Raw genomic sequence first — 12,488 nt, 5'->3', positions numbered from 1 at the left:
ATTACTGATGCTACAGATCTCTTATTATTTCGGTATTTTTTAGAATGCAATGTAATTACAAGTGGCAATGGACCATACAGTTCTGACATGGTCTTCTTGATAAATTTTCATCTCCACATGGAGATCTTGTCAGACATAAACTAGTCCACTTCCAGTGCCACCCGTGGCCGGGATTGTCTGGTCCCGTTGAAAGTCAATGGATCTTTGGCTGGACCGCCGAATCTCCCGCAACAGGTCTGTCATCACGGAGTTGGAAAATTCCAGCTGTGTCTTCTTATGAGCAACCAAAGTGTACATATAATAACTTGCATGCCTCTGATGATCCATTAACTGCCCGGCCATTTGTATTGGAGAGCATCCCGTGTCCTACATATTTTCTAAGTCAATGTGTGCAGTGATTTTCCAGAATGCCACTCCCTTGTACATCAAAAGATTCTTGTTGGATAAGGGTGCCAATAGATGTGGAAAAATCGTGGGTAAATGGAGTTGAGGCATAAAATAAAGTTGCCATTGTTTCAGATGATCATAGCTTGCATTCCCCTTTGAGGGAGGAGAGCTGCCTGTTGGTGATTTAACCTGAGGATCACCGCACTTCAGGCAAGGGGCAAGGTTGAGAAGGTGGGTCTTCAATTGGTATGGGATTTGAACCAATGCTGTTGTCCTCATTCTGCATCACGAACTAACTGTCCAGCCAACTGAACTAAACCGAGCCCCGTGACCACAATTTAATAGAATTGTGCAACAGTTTTGAGAAACTGAATGGTTCTTGTTTTTATATTTTATTAATCCATGCAACAACCATTGATTAGGTGAAACTGGAAAAACATATTGCCACAACATTCCGAAGTTCTAAATGAATGGTTGTCGTGTCACATGTGCAACGGTGTATTTTGGATTTCTATTCAACTGCAGTAGGTGGAATATCCATGAGAGAAACATGAGAAGCTCTTAACGCATGATTAGTTCCTGCAGACTTAATTTCTCAATTCTATTACCTTTGATAACTTAGAAATGTCAAACCCATGCTCTGTGATGGTAAGATTACGGTTGAGGAATTTTATGGTATCAATGAGGGGGTCATGTAGGGGAGAACTCAGGGTACTGGTGAACTGGTGATCGGTGGAACAGTCACAGTCGGAGTGGGATGCAATAGGATGGCACGTCCAGGTTGAGAGTCTGGTAGGTGATTGTTGAATCAGGTGGGTCATGGAAGGGGACACATCAGGTGGGCATGGGGGTGGTAATGGGTGGCGACTCTGAAGGGAGGACTGACACGTGGTGGTAGATGATGATAGGGTAATGGGGGAAGGTTCAATGGTGATATTGGGGTGAGGCATATTGATAATATGTAATCTGTGATGCTGGGGGAAGACAGTGGGTGACAGGCGAGTGCAAAAGATGATGGAGTGAATGTGAATGGTGATACGCAAACTGACAGCAACCATGCAATTGATCAGTCAGCGTGATCCCTTGAGGTGGGAGGAGGGTCTATTTGGGTGGTGGTGTTCAAAGTCAGAACAAGTGGCCGACTAAAGGGATACCCTAATAATTATGAGGCAACTGGATGTCAAAGATGCTCACTGTTCTCCTCTCTATGGTGAAGCCCACATTGCACCACATTTTTCTTGATTCATGGGTTTCATAACATTGAGATCACAGTGAGGTGTGGAGCTGCCATTTGTTCTGTGCTATCTGCTATTGGCTGCTGTCGGAGGCAGAGATGAAGGAAGGGAAGGAGGCAGAATGGCTCCAAGGGGCACGGCTGGTGGAGGGCAGTAAACTGGCAAATTCTAACCCTGATCCTCCCGGGTGAATGATCATGGTTGCCAAGGGCTCATGGGTTTGGTCTTCTATGTTCCCAAGGCAATGGTCTCTCTATAGAGTTTCAAGGGTAGTGGAGACAAGTGGATAAGTGTTCAGGTGAGACTTTCCCGTCTGCCACCGGTCTTAGTCATCAGAATGGAAAATTCCGCCCAGGGTGTCAATTTGAACATGGGAGAATTTGAGAGTACCTCCCCAGAAGATTTTCCTTATCTGGGGGTGTCTTCTTCTGCTGGTTATGATCGTTGAGAAAGACGCAGAGGAAAGAAAAGGGAGACAAATAATTTGGGTGGCACAGAGAGGCCAGGTAGTAGCAGATGACAAGCATCACAATTGATTGTGCATTTTTCTAAGGTTTTCAATTATTACAAAGTCATAATCAGGGATCATGATCATGGAGGACTCTGGACTCAATCTCCTATTTACACACATCATGAGGGAGCACTGAATTTCTAATTCTTATTGCGCCGGCTTGGAGGTGCACAATATTAGCTGGTCCTCTCCTGGTCTTTCTCCTTTCTCTGTGTTGTGTATCATTTTACCATGCAGCAAGAGGGGGCGTGAATTAATGAGTAACTATTACAAAGGAGAATGCACATCTGTGAAGCCCCTGCTTCCGTGCTGAGAGTCAGAAAATGCAAACAGGATGAGGAAATGTTGAACGGAGGTACTGGAGGAATATTCATTTGCCCACAGTATGCCGGAGAAGTTGTGGGGGGGGGGGGGGGGGGGGGGGGGATTAAATGTGATAAAATATGATAACTAACCCTAATCTTTTGCAAATGTAATTTCTAACTACGTTGGGTTTCAAGGCATTTGAATACCATGATTTGGAGGGACATGTCTGTAATTCTAATTTTAAGTGAGACTGGGTTCCTCAGCTGTTGGGAACCATCTAGAATCTTGCTTGGAGGTTCGCACTTGATGGTGGAAGAAGATCTCACTCCAACTACGGCTCAGTATTGAAAAAAAACTCCAGCTCTAGCTTCCAGTGCAAAGCATGCTTTATGTACGTTGACTGAAATCGCTGCATCCCAAACATTTTCTGTTGACTCTTTAATCTCGCCCAGTAATTCACCTCTAAATTCTTGACATCTTCAATTTGTTGGATTTTGTTCACTTTTCTCTTTCTGTGAAGTAGACTCCTTGTAACAAGACCGCTTTAAAATTACCCAGCTTCTTACAAAAATGACACACTGCAGTTTTGGCAGGACAATCTCTTCATCGATGTCGCCTTTTCCACAACATAAGTAACAGTTGGTGATGGTGGTTGTCATGCCCTCTTCACGTTTCCCCTTATTCTGTACAGCCATGTTTCTACTCTGAAACTTCATGAATTTGGTGCGTCTATGCAAATGAGCCTCCCTGTCACCTCAAAGCACTGAACAATCCTGTCTCCGAACCTTAACTTGCCTGGTCAACTGAGCGGCCTCAGTTCATGTAAAGTCTTCCCTTGGCTGCAAGAAGTCCAAAGAGTGTTTGCCTTTGACTCCAACCACACCTCCCCCTGGTTACTGGGTGCACTTGAGAATTCGAGTTCTTTTTGCCCTCAGTCTGGTCTCAGTAAATATACCAAGTCGGATTGTAGGTAAAGCACTTTATTTTATTTGCGCGTCTTGCAAGCTGACTCACTCTGCCAGAGTCTTGTCGTGTCCCCAGAGTGAGTGAGGCACAGAACAAAGACTTTGTCTCATATACATTGGTATAAAAAAATGAGGTTACACACACGACTAAATAAGGTAACTTGGCAATTGTAGGGTTTCCATAGGTTCTCTTACATTCCTTAACCTAGCCATATAAAGTAATCTTAGCAATTACTGGTCCCAATAGGCTGCCCTCACATTCCTTTTGCCTGAGGCCCCTGTGATCACCCATCCCCCCTCACCATGATACTCCTGACTTAGCCTGACTACCCACCATGCTTCAGTGCCATCCCCTTTTGTTCATTTCCTCACACTTATTAAACTTTGCCCACTCAACAAATGGTATTTTCCTGAGACTGAAGCATCAAATGCTTGCATTACACCATCATATGCAGCGGTTTCTTCGTCAATCCTTGTCTGATTATCATCTGCATAACCACCCATTGCATGCGGAAGTGTACTGACCTGCTCCTTGCTCAGCTTTGCAATGAGTCCCAATGTGGTGTGTCACTTTGGAAATCATCAGTGCCTGTTCTGACATGCTTCAGCTTTGTTGGACTTGCAACTTGCTCAAAGCAATTTGGTAATGGCAATGACTTCTCCATTCTGTTCTCTTTTTCTTCTTTCAATCTGCTGCTTCAGTCACTAGCTGTTTGTTTTCCTGCAGTCTGTATATCTGCTTCCACCATTTCATATTCCTCAATTCTTGGTATTGTGAATGACATATTGGAATCCTCTGCAGTGGGATTTAACACCAACTTGTTTCAAAACATAAAAAACTATAATGATACTTCATCCAAACCATAAGGCTACACGAGAGAACCAGATCATGACAATCATGTGATCTTACACCACTTCCCCACCTCCCATAAGCATCAGAGTATAGTTTAAAAAAAAATTTTTTTAATTGAAAAATGTTGTATTTATATAACAACGAACCGTAATAAAATACCAACAATAACACTAATGATAGCAATCATAAACATTCCCCCATCCTCAATGAACAACAAAACATATTAACAACAACTTAAATTAACACAATGTTAAGATACATAACCATAGAAAAAATAGAAACAATAATAATGAACCCCCCCCCCCCCCGGGTTGCTGCTTCTATTGACCAAGATACCTATCTTTGAGCCAGGAAGTCCGGAAAAGGCTGCCACCGTTTATAGAACCCTTGTATTGATCCTTTCAGGGCAAATTTGACCCTCTTCAATTTTATAAATCCCACCATGTCACTGATCCAGGTCTCCACACTTGGGGCCCTCGCATCTTTCCACTGCAGCAAGATCCTTCGCCGGGCTACTGGGGACGCAAAGGCCAGGACACCGGCCTCTTTCGCCTCCTGCACTCCCGGCTCCACCGCAACTCCAAAAATCGCGAGTCCCCACCCTGGTTTGACCCTGGATCCAACCACCCTCGATACCATCCCCGCCACCCCCTTCCAGAATTCTTCCAGTGCCGGGCATGCCCAGAACATATGGGCATGATTCGCCGGACTCCCCGAACACCTGGTGCACCTGTCTTCACCCCCAAAGAACCTACTCATCCCAGTCCCGGACATGTGGGCCCGGTGCAGCACCTTGAATGGGATGAGACTAAGCCTCGCACATGAAGAGGAAGAGTTGACTCTCTCCAAGGCATCCGCCCAAGTCCCGTCCTCTATCTGCTCCCCATGTTCCCCCTCCCATTTAGCCTTCAGCTCCTCCACTGACGACTCCTCCACCTCTTGCATTACCTTATAAATGTCAGACACCTTCCCCTCTCCGACCCACAACCCCGAAAGCACTCTGTCCATCGCCCCCCACGAGGGCAGCAAAGGGAACTCCTCTACCTGTCGCCTAGCAAACTCCTTTACCTGCAAGTATCTGAACATGTTCCCTTGGGGGAGCCCAAATTTATCTTTCAGTTCCCCCAGGCCCGCAAACCTCCCGCCGGAGGTTTACTGATGCCCACCCTATGCCACCCCCTAAATCCCCCATCAGCGTTCCCCGGGATGAACCGATGATTTCCACCTAATGGAGCCTCCATCAAGCCCCCTGTTTCCCCCCTATGCCGTCTCCACTGTCCCCAGATTCTTAGGGTCGCCGCCACCACCGGGCTCGTGGTATACCTCTTAGTAGAAAGCAGCAACGGCGCCGTTACCAAGGCACCCAGGCTCGTACCTCTGCAAGACGCCATCTCCATTCTTTTCCATGCTGAGCCCCCCCCCCCCCCCCCCCCCCCCCCCCCCCCCCCCCCCTCCCCCCATCACCCATTTACGCACCATTGACATTTTGGCCGCCCAATAGTACCCCAAAAGGTTGGGCAGCGCCAGCCCGCCTCTATCCCTCCCTCGCTCCAGGAAAACCCTCTTCACTCTCGGAGTCCCATGTGCCCACACAAAGCTCAAAATACTGCTAGTCACCCTCCTAAAGAAGGCCCTGGGGATGAAGATGGGCAGGCACTGAAAGAGGAACAAGAACCTCGGAAGCACCGTCATTTTGACGGACTGCACCCTCCCCGCCAACGACAATGGCAGCATGTCCCACCTCTTGAACTCCTCCTCCATCTGATCCACAAGCCTGGTGAAATTATGCTTGTGAAGAGTCCCCCAGTCCCTGGCCACCTGCACCCCCAGGTACCTAAAACTCACCCCTGCCCTCCTAAGCGTGAGCCTACCAATTCCTTCCTCCTGGTCCCCAGGGTGCACCACTAACACCTCACTCTTGCCTAGGTTTAGTTTATAGCCTGAAAAGGTCCCAAACTCAGCTAGCAGCTCCATCACCCCCGCATCCATCCCACTGGGTCCGCCACATACAGTAGCATACAACGACACCCTATGTTCCTCCCCACCCCGCACCAAACCCCTCCACCTCCCTGAATCCCTCAACGCCATCGCTAACGGCTTGACTGTCAATGCAAACAACAAGGGGGACAGGGGGCAACCCTGCCTGGTCCCTCGGTAAAGCCGGAAGTACTCCGACCTCCTCCCATTCGTGGCCACACATGCCATCGGGGCCTCATATAGCAGCCTCACCCATCTAATAAACCCTTCACCAAATCCAAACCTCCCCAACACCTCCCATAAGTACCCCCACTCCACTCTATCGAAGGCCTTCTCCGCATCCAGCGCCACCACTATCTCAGCCTCCCCCTCAATCGCCGGCATCATGATGACATTTAACAACCTCCGCACATTCGTGTTCAGCTGCCTTTCCTTAACAAAACCTGTCTGGTCCTTGTGTACAACCCCTGGTACACAGTCCTCTATCCTGGTGGCCAGGATTTTTGCCAGCACCTTGGCATCCACATTAAGGAGAGATATGGGCCTGTATGAACCACACTGCTGGGGGTCCTTGTCTCTCTTTAAGATTAAAGAAACCAGCGCCCGGGACATCGTCGGGGGCAAAGTCCCCCCTTCCCACGCCTCATTAATTGTCCGCACCAGCAAGGGGCCCATTAGGTCCACAAACTTTTTATAAAACTCCACCAGGAACCCATCTGGCTCCGGCGCCTTCCCTGACTGTATCTGCCCGATCTCCTTAACCAGCTCCTCCAGGTCAATCGGCGCACCCAACCCCTCCACCTGCTCCTCCTGCACCTTCGGGAAAGAAAGCCCGTCGAGAAACCTCTCCATTCCCCTCCTCTCCACCGTTGGCTCCGACCGGTACAGTTCCCTGTAAAAGTCCTTGAAGACCTCATTCACCTCTACCCCCTTCCGCACCACATTCCCACTCTTGTCTCTCACTCCAGCATTTCCCTAGCCGCATCCCGCCTGCGGAGCTGATGAGCCAGCATCCTACTCGCCTTTTCACCATGTTCATATACTGCCCCTTGTGCCTTCCTCCACTATGCAGGCGCCTTTCTAGTGGTCAGCAAATCAAATTTAGCCTGTAGGCTGCACCTCTCCCCCAACAGTCCCTCCTCTGGTTCCTCCGCGTACCTCCTGTCTACCTCCAGCATCTTTCCCACCAGTCTATCCCTCTCACTCCTCTCGCTCCTCTCCCTGTGTGCCCGGATGGATATTAGCTCCCCACGAATCACTGCCTTCAGGGTTTCCCAGACCATCCCCACCTGGACCTCCCCCGTGTCATTCACCTCGAGGTACCCCTCAATACTTGCCCGGACCCTCCTAAACACCTCCTCCTCCGCCAACAACCCCACATCCAACCGCCACAACGGGCGCTGGTCCCGCACCTCCCCCATCTCCAACTCCATCCAGAGCATCAGAGTATAGTGACGGGATTCGCCATTCAGCAACACGGAATCGCAAAGCACGATCGGGCGGAGAATCACGTATAAGCCGAAAACTGAGGCCAGCGCCAGGTGCCGCAGGAATGCCATGCTCTGGTGCCTCGACAGTGGTGTGAATGCCTTACATGCCGCACGTCAGTGTTGCCATGCAAATTGTACAGTAAACGCCATTGGCATATAATTAATGGGCCCGCCCGGCATTCTCTGGGCCTCCAGAGATCCGTCTCCATCAGGAGGAATTACAGACAGGGAGGTTCACTTGTGGTATTTAAAATCAGGAAACAGTCACCATGGCTACTGAGGAGATGAGACATGTTCCCAAAGGCACAGCCATGGGCTGTCAGTCCTGCCGATGGCCAAAAGGGGTGTCCACCAGGGTTGGTGAGAGTAGCGGGGAGCAGCCAGAGGTGATCCATGGGTCGCGGTGAACTCGGGAACAGAGTGTCCAGTCATGGACCGCTATTGTCGCGGCCTGCAAGGCAGCCACCTTGCAGCAGACCCCACTGACTGCCCACCATGGCCCAGAGTTGCGTAAAGTGCCACTGGTCGTGTAGGTACTAGCCCCCTCCCCCAGCAAGGCCACCCACCGAGGAGCACACAGCCCCCTCCCCTCACATTCTGGTGCCACCCTGCTGCTGGGGCACCATACGGCCCAACCAATGGGGATGCCCACAATAGATCCCACACGAGGGCACAGGATGTTAGGATTGGGTTCAGAGACATTCCAATTACATGTCAAATTGATGTTAAGTATCCAATAATTGACACTGATATCTAAAGGGTTGCAGGTGGCATTTGTGGTGTGGTGAGAGAGTTTTGTATAGAGTGTGTTCAAGGAAAATAGAGGTGTTTGGGAAAAGAGCAGAATTCTTGACTCTTTATGCAACAGCAGCCAGAAGCTAACACAGGGCAGGGACCACAGAGCAATGGGGGGAGAGTGACATGCGGGGGCAGTGCAGGACCTGGTTGGTCACGGGGTTAACCAGCATGCTAACGTGTCTACCTTTCACCCCCTATAGGGAATGGATTTCAGCATACAACCAGGAGTGGTTGGCATCTGCCTGGCCACTGTAATCTTGGCAGATGCACTGTGGTTGTACGAGCAGGAGCTCCTTGGGGAGGACACTGTAAAACATGAGCCTGCCCCAGAGGAGTAGGGCCAGCCGGTGAGGACAAAGAGTTGGCCATCCAACAGATAGAGGAGGAGGTGGGAAGGTGGCGCCACGTCAGGCCTCGTGTTTACCAGCAGTGTCTGAGTGTTTCGCCAAAGACTCTGGCTAGCAGGAGACCGTGTGACATCTCTGCCGCATCATGGTGCATCTGGAATCACAGGAATATGGAGGAGGTCACCCGCTCCAGGTGGCCGGCAAGGTGATGGTTGCCCTGAACCTCTGTGCGACAGGGACCTTCCAGGCGCCAAGTGGGGAACAGTCCGAGATCTCACAGACCTCTGTGCACAGGTGCTAACACGCTTACAGATGCCTTGTACACCCCGGTGGCACAATACATCAAGCTGAATATGGATTGAGCCCACCAAGTTGCATGGGCAGCAGGAATCGCCCCTCCCCCATTGCCGGGATGCCCCAGGACCAGGGGGTAATCGACAGGACGCATGTCCCCCTATGAGCACTGTTGGCGCTCACAAGGGGATGGCCTTTGTAAACTAAAAAGGGGTTCCACTCGATGAATGTGCAGCTGGTGTGTGATCGCCAGCTGCTCATTAGGCACGTCTGCGATTGATACCTGGGCAGCGTGCATGACGTCTTCATCCTGCACAATCGACAATGCTCGACACAATCGAGGTGCACACCCAGGTGAGAGGTTGGCCTCTGGGCTATTGGGATTATCAGCTGCGGCTCTGTGCCTGCATCTCCAACATTGATGGGACCGCTGTTTCCAGAAACCCGACACCCATCTGGTTGGCAGCTAGTTCCTGGGGTTGGGCTACCCTCCAACTCTCCATCCCCTCGGGAGTTCCGACCTCTACTTGATGTACTGCAGCATGTGTGTGGTGCGCACCAGATAGCCTTCCTGGAGCCTCTTCACTAAGATGCCCAATGGAATGAGTGTCTCTGGGTGGTGGAGGATACTGCTGACAGCAGTGCCGAGAAGTCGGTGTCATCCTCTGGGGTATTACAGGGTTACAGCTGGGGGCTCGTTTCACCAGCCAGTCTTGCCTCATCGCCAGATGAGTCTTGGGGTTGAGGCCAGAGGTGGGGGACACCAGATGGCCCATCACGTTGCCGGGTGATCCTGCAAGACAAAACTCAAGACACATAGTTGGGTCGCAAGTGGTGGGAGTGCGATGGAATTGGGGTGTGGGGGATGGGGGTGTGGTGGGGGTGTGGGGGTCATGGGGGAGGGGGGCCACACCTGCCGCAGGGATAGCTCAGTCCATCGGGGCTCACTTGCATCCCCAATGACGACCTTCGCCTCGGCTCTCCAGGCCGACTGACCAGGTCCAACACCCTCTGCTCTGAGGCGGTGGGGGGACCACAGGTCTGGAAGGCCCCCTTCAGACTTCTCTCTCTGCCTGTGGGCCACCTTCTCCTGAGGGGGGACTGACAATGCACAGTGTGAGACATGCGGACGCGGGCAGCACAGGGGGTCCTTGGCTAGTGGCCTAGTTGTCTAGGTGGGTGCTTTGGGCATTGGCATGTGGTGCAGGGTGGGGTGCAGGCGGACTGCTGGCTGCTGTGGTTTGATTACCCCTGGGGAAGGGGCTACAGGTGTGTGGGATGGGGGTTGCTGCCAGGTGCATGGTGGTGGAGGTGGCTAACCCGGGCTGGCCTTTGGGTTGCTCACCCTCACCCAGCACTGCCTACCGGTCCACCGGTGTAGACCGCAAGGGGAGGGGTTATGAGTGTGGGGTGTGTGGGGCAGGAATGGTGCTGGGACACAGAGGTGGTGACTCACCCGGGCCACCCTGAGGAGGTCATGCAGCTTCTTCCCGCACTGCTGTCCGGTCCAGGCCGTGGGGCCCACGGTGCTCATGGCCTCTGCCACCTGTGCCTAGGCCCAGTTTACATCTGCGTGTGGCAGAATTTTCCCCACCCTGGGGAACAGGGTGCCCGCTTCTCCTCCACACCATTCAACAATAGCTCCAGCTCCGCACCTGTGAATCTCAAAAGTGCTCTTCGGGGTGGCATCATCTTCGCTGGTATGAATGTGTGTGGGGTGTGGGTGCTTAGATGAGGCTGCAGCTTGTCAGGCTCCTCAGTGCCTGGAGTGTGAATGGCGAAAGGATCTGAAAGGTAGGTTTTTGATTCTGGAAAGCCTGCAAAGTAAGAAAATGTTGCAAGTAGCCGCTTTGAAGGAAGCTAGAAAGATGCGATTGTATGTTTGTAATGATACTGGGAAGTGATACAATATGTCCTTATGATAGATGGTGATGGATGTGATGAAAGGAATTACTGAGAGCTTTGGGGCAGGGGAAAAGGACCGTTGCGATGTGTTCTTGATATTTATGGACATTTATGGACAATAAGCCCGACAATAAGCTGTACTTCACTCTCCATACCTAATGGTGCGCATTGGTGTTACTGGTAGAGGGTGGGGGTTACAAGGATTATTAAAATTAAGCTGACATCAGTAAATGTGATGAGGTAAATGGTGTCTTATTATTATTTCACTAGGGCATTTGCTCAAACGGAAAATCTTGGCTCTGTAGCTTCGGTTCGGCCTATACTTTGTGTCACTAATTTGAAAAAGCTTAGGTTCCAAATAAACCTGTTGGACTTTAACCTAGTATTGTAAGACTTTTTAATTTGTAGAAAAATACAAAGGATTTTTAAAGGATGAAAATAGCACTGCCAGGAAAGAATAGTGGAAAGAACTTGCATCTTTAAATAACCATTTCAAGTTTCTCAGGTTTTCCGAAATCACTTTCTGTACAATTAGTTACTTTGGAGTGATTTTCTTAATGTTGATGATGATCATCATGACCATTTTTTATGTGGACAAATATTACAAGCAACAAGGCGATGGATGACTAAGTAAACAATTGTTAGTGACGTTGCTTGAAAAAAGATTGCTGGCTGGGGCACCATTTGGATTCCCTTGTGTTTCTTTTTCAAAATTGCACCTTGGGATCTTTACCATCTACCTGAGCATAAGTCAGATCCTCAGTCCGATGTCTCCGCCCAAGGACAGTAACTCCAACAATATGGGGCATTCACAGACCTGCAATGTCAGCTGGGTTAATGCACTGAATCCCTGAAATGTGCTCGCAATCCACAATTCATTTGATTTAAATGTGAGTGTGCTATTAAGTGAACCAAGTGAAAACATATTTATCTGCATGCATCCCTCAGTAGCTTGGTTTTGAAATTATTTATGCCTGCCATTTGTGCGAGTACATATAAAAGTCACTATGAAAGAAAACAACAGATTTACTATATTATACTTGATCTATTTTGCTTGTCATTCTGCCATAGAGAGGCTTGGAAGGAGTAGCCACCCCATTCACTGTTCTCAATTATAATGGTAGCAGTCGTGGCGATCTGCCTAAGGGCAGGTCTGCTGTTCATTTCTCCATGCCTGATGCTTTCCTCTTCAGTTGCTTGTAGGACTCTCTCATTTTCAATTTCAATGAGCAATATTGCTGAGGAAATGAATACATGAGGTTGTTTTCGGCTGCCTTCCTGGTGTGTGTCTAGGGAAACACAAGTCCTCTTTCCAGAGTGTCCTCAGCTTTAAGCAACCATCATTGCCTCTTGAGGTTCTGGACCTTTCACCATCACCACCAAACATTCACTGCTCCTGTCTTTGCCCATGACCGCTAAT

Source organism: Scyliorhinus canicula, chromosome 11 (genome assembly GCF_902713615.1).
Source record: "Scyliorhinus canicula chromosome 11, sScyCan1.1, whole genome shotgun sequence".
Taxonomy (NCBI): domain Eukaryota; kingdom Metazoa; phylum Chordata; class Chondrichthyes; order Carcharhiniformes; family Scyliorhinidae; genus Scyliorhinus; species Scyliorhinus canicula.
This window is presented reverse-complemented; position numbering follows the sequence as displayed.